Here is an 8,582-nt window from a genome sequence, read left to right on the forward strand (position 1 = left end):
TTTTAAGTCATTTTGAATTATACCAAACTGTACAATTTTATCGAAAATAAACAATATGTTTTCATTAAACAAAACAAGAAGAACATGTTTTATTTTTGATTATTTTAAATTATACCAAACAGTATAATTTTATCGATAATAAACAATATTTTTTCATGTTTAATTTTTTTTATCATAATTTCGATATTTTATCCAAACACGTATACACTGTACTTAACAGTGTGTATGTATATTTCGAAAGTTACATCACCTCAACGATTTCAAGCCACGAGTCCCCACTAATTATACTGCATTCGCCTATTAATGTTTATGATGTTTTTAGATCTGAAACATTGAAATGTAGATCGCTGTAGCACATATTAAAGCACACAGGCCGATTTAAATAGATTACAATTAAAAATGAAAAATAAATAATTATTTTTTGAAAAAATCTAGTGAATCAGGAAGTAAGAATTGTTTATAAACATAAACATACTGTGAGTGTTCCTGGAAAATTATTATAGCTAATATGAGACTAAGAATTGCCGGTCACATGATGAACATAACAGTGTATGAAGCTATTCGAAGAAAAAAAAAAAAAGAAATTCTAGACCAAATGATGTAAATCAGTTCGTTTCATAAGACCTGGTGGGTGAAAGAACGGGCATTTCTTCCTTTGTAAATATATGAGTTCATTAGATCCGAGAAAGATTAATAAAAGCAGAATTTATGAAAAAGGATTATGAATCATATCATGTTTATTGAATATCGGTTATATTATACATATTTTAAATTGTAGGAAATAATTATTATCTGCAAAAGTCTTTTGTTTATTTCTGTTTTTATTTATTTTTTTTTTATTTTTTTTCAATTTAAGAGGAAGCCAAAGTTAGTGTTTCCATTTGAAGATAGTCATTAAGACCGACTTCCTATAATCGATTTAGTCATAATTTTTCCACTTTTATCTCTAATTGTTTGTTCGCTCTGGCTTAAAGAAATGAAGATTACGTTTACTTCATTAGCAGCGATCCCCTTTTCTTCTATGAAACGAGAAAAATGTTTATTAAGTTCAAATTTATTATTATTTTGATGAAGATGGAAAGACGCGAGATATGACTTTATTAAATATTATTTTGAAAATCGTTCAAGTTTCAAAGATTGTGCGGAATTATAATAATTCCACACAGTCATTACAAAAATGAACCGTATTTTCGATTATTTACAAAGTTTCATAAATTATTTTGTAGCATTTTTTTCTGAGTTATTCCATTTATTGTGTTTTTTTTTTTTTTCGGCGTTCGTATCTGAATCATATTTACTTCAGTCATTCAGATACATAAATTCAAAGAAAGGAAGATTTGAAAATTTCAAGAAAAAAAGAGAGAGAATGCCAAATTTACCGTTTTATAAAAAAAAAAAAAATCAGCTAACGCCTTTTTATTCCCGTTTATACGGGAGTAGGCGAGGCCATTTAGCCCTATCTAACTTTTGGAGACTGAGTGGGCAGTTCAATCTCCACTGGTACCCAATCAGAGACAGATGGCCCAAGGCTATCACTAATTAAGCGGTACGCAGTGAAGAGAGACGGCTCAAATGTGCCGCCATCTCGTGGTACCTAACCCTAACACAAAATATTTAATGTCTGAAATAATGTGGGTTCTACGGTCGATTTTCTTGAGTTTACAGGACGAAAAACCCGAGTTTCCGGGAGGAAAAACCTACTTGTCCGTGCCAGAGATCGACTAACTCGGGAACCGGTCGATAAAACGGTTAGAAAAATTTCCTCTAGTCGCCGACTAGACTCGAAACCAAGACTTCCTTCGTGCGGCCAAGCGCGGTGGTATGCAAACGCCACATCCACTGAGCTACACAGGCTCTCTACCGTTTTTTATTGTAGAAATTAAGTTTTCTCTATACTTAACTCTATTTTTAACACTTAATTATCTTTCAAAGAAATTACATGAATGTAGGGTGTAGGATACAATTTGTTACATGTTATTCAAATTATTATGATTAGGACAATGAAATACTATAATTAATGTTAAAATTAATAGTAATCCTAACATAAAAAATAATTACAGTTTCAAATTAAAATAGTTAAACAGCTTTTTCCATTTTATCATTTATATTTTCATTTTACAACATTAATATAACACATCGTATAACACGTATAATTAATTTTTATTCCCAATTGATATTAAGAATTAGTTCTTTTTTTAATAACATGCAATAAATAATACTAAATGCATTCCTTTCACTTTTCATAATAATAATTGAATTTTGATATGGCGTGTTTGTGTCCTTCTAGTGGTTTTTGGGAGGGATTTGTTATAGGGTTGTGTGTAGGGGAGATGTATACGCGTGTGTGTGTGTACGAGAGAGAGAGAGAGAGAGAGAGTAATTTCTCCAATTTTCATTCTCCCTGTATTTTATATAACGCCTGTTTCAGCTATCTGTAGGTCCCTCTATATCTATCGATGAACGGCAGTTTATCATGTCAGATATGTAGAAGTTTCGAATGGCTTTTCCGTAGTGATTATTATACATATATGTTATGTAGTTTGTTGGCTGTGGTTTGTTATCTGATACGTTGTTCTGGTTACCCTGTAGGTTGGACTGCCACTATGTTTTAACATGACTGTGCAGTGGCATAAGAATTTCACTTTACCATTTTATTTTGCAACCATTGTAATCTGCTAAGTTTGTAGTCTGAGCAGAATGCGTTCGATGTAATTGCATTTGCAAAACTTTTGCTGCAATGTTGCGGAGGTTAGTGTAAATATTCTATATGTTCTGACCATTTGTGGAGGCAATCTATGTAAAGACCAAGATAATTTGCATGAGTTACAAGTGATTTCGGGTCATTGACAGCTTTTTTTTTGTTGTTAATGCCCCAGCATTTGTGACTGTGTAGCGATAGTGGTGTGGGGCACATGCCTCTCGGATTAGGTATAATTAACATGTGCGTTTTGGTGCTATTCATTATAATTGAGTTTTTGTGGAAGTAAGTTGAGATTTCATTTAGGCCGGGTTGTGTTTTGGATAGAGTGGTATTGATGTCTTTGTGGACTGCTAGTAGCGCGGTCGTCTGCGTATTACTATATTTTACTTCGGGTGGTCAAGTTGTGAATGTCGTTAATGTATATGTTGAACAGAGTACGAGATAATATAATGTTTTGTGGGACTTATGTGTTTTATCTGTATATGCCGACTGTAATGTGTGCCTATTTTTATGACGTGTTCTTTGAGATATAGTTCCTGAACAAAATATGCAGTGTTCGTCTTATTCCGGCTGAATGAAGATTCATCAGCAGTATATCATGTTCAAGTTATCAAACACTTTAGTTAAGTCAATAAATATAAAGACAGCAAACTTGTTTTTATTGAGAGCTATGTTTTTGGCATCGCCAATATCTTCTACTAAGGTGCAGGTGCTTTTTGTTTTCTGGAAACCGTATTGGTTTTGTGAGTTAATGCTGTTCTTTTGTAGACATGTCTGTAGGCTGGTGTGTGTGCGTGCGTGTGTGTGTTATTTTTTCAAGGATTTTGCAGATGACTGGTAAGTTAGCTATAGGTCTGTAGTTCTGTGTAGCATTTCATTTGCCACGTTTGTAAATTAGCGTGATTATCGCATTTTGTAATTTCTCTGGAATAATATCAGGGTCAAATATTATGTTTACTAGTTTTAGAAGTATAGGATTTGTTTGTCGAAAGTTAAGTAAAAGGTGTGTGAGTCTAATTTTGTCTATTACTGGAGTGGTCTTTGTTTTTAGCTGTAAGAGCGCCTCCTTCAGTTCCTGTTTTGTTAGTAGTGGAAAATCTATATTTTGCTGTGGACATTGTGCTTTTAATTTTTTGTTGATCGTTGGTAGGGTATCTTTCTTGAGTTGGATGATATTGTTTATGAAGGAGTAGTTGAATAGGTCTGGTAATTCCTCTTGGTTCATATCCTGACCAAAGCTTTTTGCGATAAAATCTTCCTTTTTTGTATATTTCTGACATTAGTTGGGAGTTCTCATGTAAAGTTACAGAATCAGTTATTTTAAGTAGGCAATTTCATTCTGTATCGTTATAACGTTGTCAACAATGCTCCTTAAACTGATCGAGTTTTGTTGAGTTTTGTGGTGTTGGGAGGCAGGAAAGGTGACAAAATGAAACGAAATTGAGAAAAAGTAATGATCGGCAATTTTGAATTTAATTACTGATGATGTATATGTATGGATGGGAGCCCGTATGTTGATATGGTCAATGGATGATTGTGTTAGTGAATTGCTGAATATTTCTTCTCCTGTTGAAGAGTTTATGGTAGGATTTATGTTTTACTGTCTTAGTATATCAAGGCATGTGTTAGTTGGTGAAGAATCGTAGACAAGGGTATTTATGCTCCTATTAGGATGAACCTATTTGCTGTACAGGGTTCAATGCCGCTTATCCATGATTCTAATTCATGCAAAAACTGAGTGGATTATTATCTTGGAGTCTCTGTATTATTGTGTATTTGACGCTATATTTGTCGCTATTTTTGATTTCCGAAATCAGTGTTTCCAAATGTTCGAAATGAGTTTGCTTTACTGTCACACTGTATTTTTCTTTGATGAATACCACGATGCTACCTCCTCTTTTGTTTGGTCTAACGTACGTTGTAGATCTGGTAATCATTAATATTGTACGCGTAAGTTTCTGTGTCATTTATGGCAACTTCGGTTATTATTAGCGCATCTATGTTTGTCAAGCAGCGTATTCAATGTAAACCAGTGTTTCTTTATACTTCTTATGTTTATGTGTATGACAGTGAATTTGGAATTGGAGGAAACGTTGTCCACCATTTCTTCAAAGACTTTGAAGTTCATATTTTCTGACTGTATATTCGCCTAGATTTGGCATCTCCATGATACAGTTTTTAAAGTAATTTTAAATCTTGTTCTTAAGGATGGGGAATGCTAATGTATTTTATATTGTAGATTACGAATGTCTCATTCAATTATATAAACTCGGGTGTTTATATTGTCTCATAAACATCTGTGAATTCCTAGTCCATAGGAACTCGTAGTATTCTTCCTCTATTTTTGGTTTCCTTGCATTGAGTCCAGTGTTCAGATATAGATTGGTATTGGGAGGAGTTTTTTGTCAGACAGGATGGATCGTTGGTCTTGTTTTCTTGCTTGCTGCAATAATGCAGTCTCTCAGAGGTCTGCTACTAAAATGAGCATTGATGGGTGATGATTTTGTTTTGTTTGTGGGCCTCGGTAAACAGACGCGATGTGTGGTTTGTGACTTCAATGCCAATTTTGGTGCCAATCAGTTGCATTATATTGCTTAAAACTTCTATGTGTATTCCCTCTATTTGAAGTTCTTTTTTTGTTATTTTTCTAGTATATGCTCGATTTGGCACTAGAGGGTGTTTACCTCTTTCCGAAATTCATTTTTGGCGCTTGAGGTTTTCTTGCGCTTCTGTCGCTATTTCGTCTTTATGTCTCAATTAGTTATTTGAAGTTCTTGAATCTTCTCGTTATTGTACTGTAAGTAATATTAATACTCTGCGAATTTTTTTTCTTAATTTTGCCATGTGTATATTTAGGATGCAATGTGTCACATCCCCTTAATCCTTAATGGTTTGGTACACTTGTTACAGGACATTTAATTAGTGAACTTCGATGTCTCGGTGACCTTTGGACTTTCTTCTCCTGATTGTTATTGCTCGTTGATGATCACAGTCCTCTTTGTTTAAGACTTTCAGCATACAAAATTTGGAATCTACTTAGCCGATTTCGATGAAATATACATATCATCGCACATCACTTTTAAATTAAAAACCTTAATTAAATCTATTTTAAAACTATAAAACCGGGAGAAGCGTTAGCAGCATTCATGCACTCATATACTTACACAGATCCCATTTTTAATAATATATTTTTAATTTCTATAATTAATTAATTTCAAATCATGAAATACTTCCTTGCATTCCCACTAAATCAAATAAGAAGTCCAACAATTTCAAACCTATTGTCACATTATGGCATTAAATAGACATAGTAGGGGAAGAGAATATCATTGTTCTTAAAAATAGGCCATCATATTACTGAAACAAAACCGACAAGAAATTTAATTTTCTTGAAAACTTCTAAGGAAAAATGTGCCACATTGATCATATCCAGCTTATATCCCGTGTGTTAGAGCAAGTGGAAATTTGATTCGACTGTTAATGCTGTCTCAAGAAGTTTAATAGCCAGAGTAGAAATCAGAACACTGTCCTCTGGCGCCTTCTGATAGCGATATTTCTAATTAACCTCATTCATCATCAGAGTTCTGATGTATATATATATATATATATATATTTTTTTTTTTTTTCCAGAAATTTTCAAATAACTTGTTTCGAAAAATGTTGAATCAGTCGTTAATGATGTATTTCTTAAAATCTTTATCTGCGTTGTCCAGCGTTGATTTTAGCAAACTAATTATGCAAGAGTAATCGTGAAAAAGTGCTCTTTAGGTGCAGTGTGGCAGACAAAAACCTGAATATTTCAAGTTTTGTCTGTTTAATGAGGTGTGGGTTGCTCTCCAATGAACTAAACTTGATATAAGAATACAATATCTGTTATCAATAAGACGAGTTATTTTATCAGAAAAGTGTCTTTATTTCATTGTTTCTTATAATTGATATAGGTATAACATTTACTGTTAAATTTTTCTGTGTGTGCGCGTGTTGGGTAGAGCTTAAATAAAGCGAGAGCTTATATATATATAGCTCTCGTTTTATTATTTGTTGATAAAATTATGCTAGAGACCCTGTGATTCTGTCTTGTCTCGCTCCTTCTTTTGCAGCTCTTTTCTTTTTTGCTAATATTCTGTTTCTTCTTCTAAATGTTCCGAAGAAAATTTTTCAGTCATGATTTTGTTCTACTATCTTCTTGATTCATCGTACTTTGTTTGCATCAAAATCGCCAAAGTAATTTTTAACTTGTTTAAAATCAGACAGCTTCGACGGAAAATTTAGACAATACTCACTAATGCATAAATTATTTCTGAGGTCAACAAACTGAGCTCTCAATTTATTGTTAAATACATTTAATTGGAATATTTCGAATTGCGTAATTAAACCAACTTATTGTGAAGTTACAGATAATCATAAATGATCATATTCATTAATTCTGATAAGGTTTTAAGCTTCAAATGCAGTCATTTTGGCAATAAAGTAATTACTGGATTATAATACCGTCTATTAAAATTCCGAAGTGAAACCTTCAAGTCTCTTTCTTTAATTACTAACAATTAGAGTTTAACAACAACAACATATTACTCAGCAGAAAGTTTTTCTCAGATTTGAAATGCAAACTGATGGTTTATCCTTTTAATCCGTATTATATTAACGTCATAGCCTTCCACTCTCCACAACTAATTTACTAGAATTCATTTCAGTGTGTATTATAGTAAGCCTGGGCACATCTGTAAAATCGCAATAGCAATGTCTTTCATGTTGCTAGCGAAAGAAGAAACATTTGATAAGTAAATTTAAACATCTATCAGAGAAACGTGATTATTACCTCTAAAGTAAGTGTCTTGTGAATATGTTATCGATGTTACAATTTATACATATAAAGTAAATGAATGAAATATATTTGAGTGTTAAAATGATGAATAAATATCGCATTTATTCATCATTTTAATGTACATATACATTGAGAGAGATAAACAGAAAGAACGAGAGCGAGAGAGAGAGACAAGGAACAGTTTTCCTTCCTTGAGAAAATTTTATAGCTTACGTTTAAAGGACGAACCACGCATATAAATTAAAACTGAAGTTCAGATTTATGTATAAATAAGTAATAAAAGGCTTTTACACTCATAGTTGTGAGTGGTAGTAACGTTCATTGCTACCGGATATTTGTAGATTTTTTTTTTGGGGGGGGGGGGAAAGGATAACGAGAAATTACGACAGACAGCGCCTGCAACCTCCATTCCTAAAGTTAGTACATATTACTGTCTTTCTGAGGTGGTGTGAGTTTAGCATTTTTTTTTTGAGATATATATTATTTCTTTCTTTCTTTCTTTCTTTCTTGATACCTTCAAGGAGTCTCAGAGGGGGAGCACACCTTCTCTAGAACTCTCCGTCTCTATCGCTCCACCAATAACTACACCAAACCTATATTTCCATCATCATCTACATTAATGCCATTTATTGCCCAACACCACCACCACTACTATTTTTTTTGTCTGTAAATTGCGTGTGTTTTGAAGGGCCGATTTGTCTGTATGAGAGATTAAAAACCCCGCGTTTCCAGGAGGAAAAAAACCTGCTACCCCCATATGAGATCGATTAACTCACCTTCAATTGAAAAATTCCATATAACGTTTCCTCCGAGAATCGAACACTTAGGTCCTTTTCCAATCGAAGGTCGTAACGCACCGTCGTTCTTCCAATTGCGCTACAGAGGTTCAGGGAACCTACTTTTTGAATGAACTTACTTGCCTGTGCCTACGAACGACTAAATCTTACTAAAAATGTCCTATAGCAGGAGAATGGAATATACAACGTTTTTCTAGTATAACTTTATGGAATCTTTATTATTATGTACGTTAGGAAAGTAAATACCAACAGAAGTAAA

Source organism: Typopeltis vanoorti, chromosome 14 (genome assembly GCF_054136105.1).
Source record: "Typopeltis vanoorti isolate ZY-2024b chromosome 14, IOZ_Tvanoo_1.0, whole genome shotgun sequence".
Lineage (NCBI taxonomy): Eukaryota > Metazoa > Arthropoda > Arachnida > Uropygi > Thelyphonidae > Typopeltis > Typopeltis vanoorti.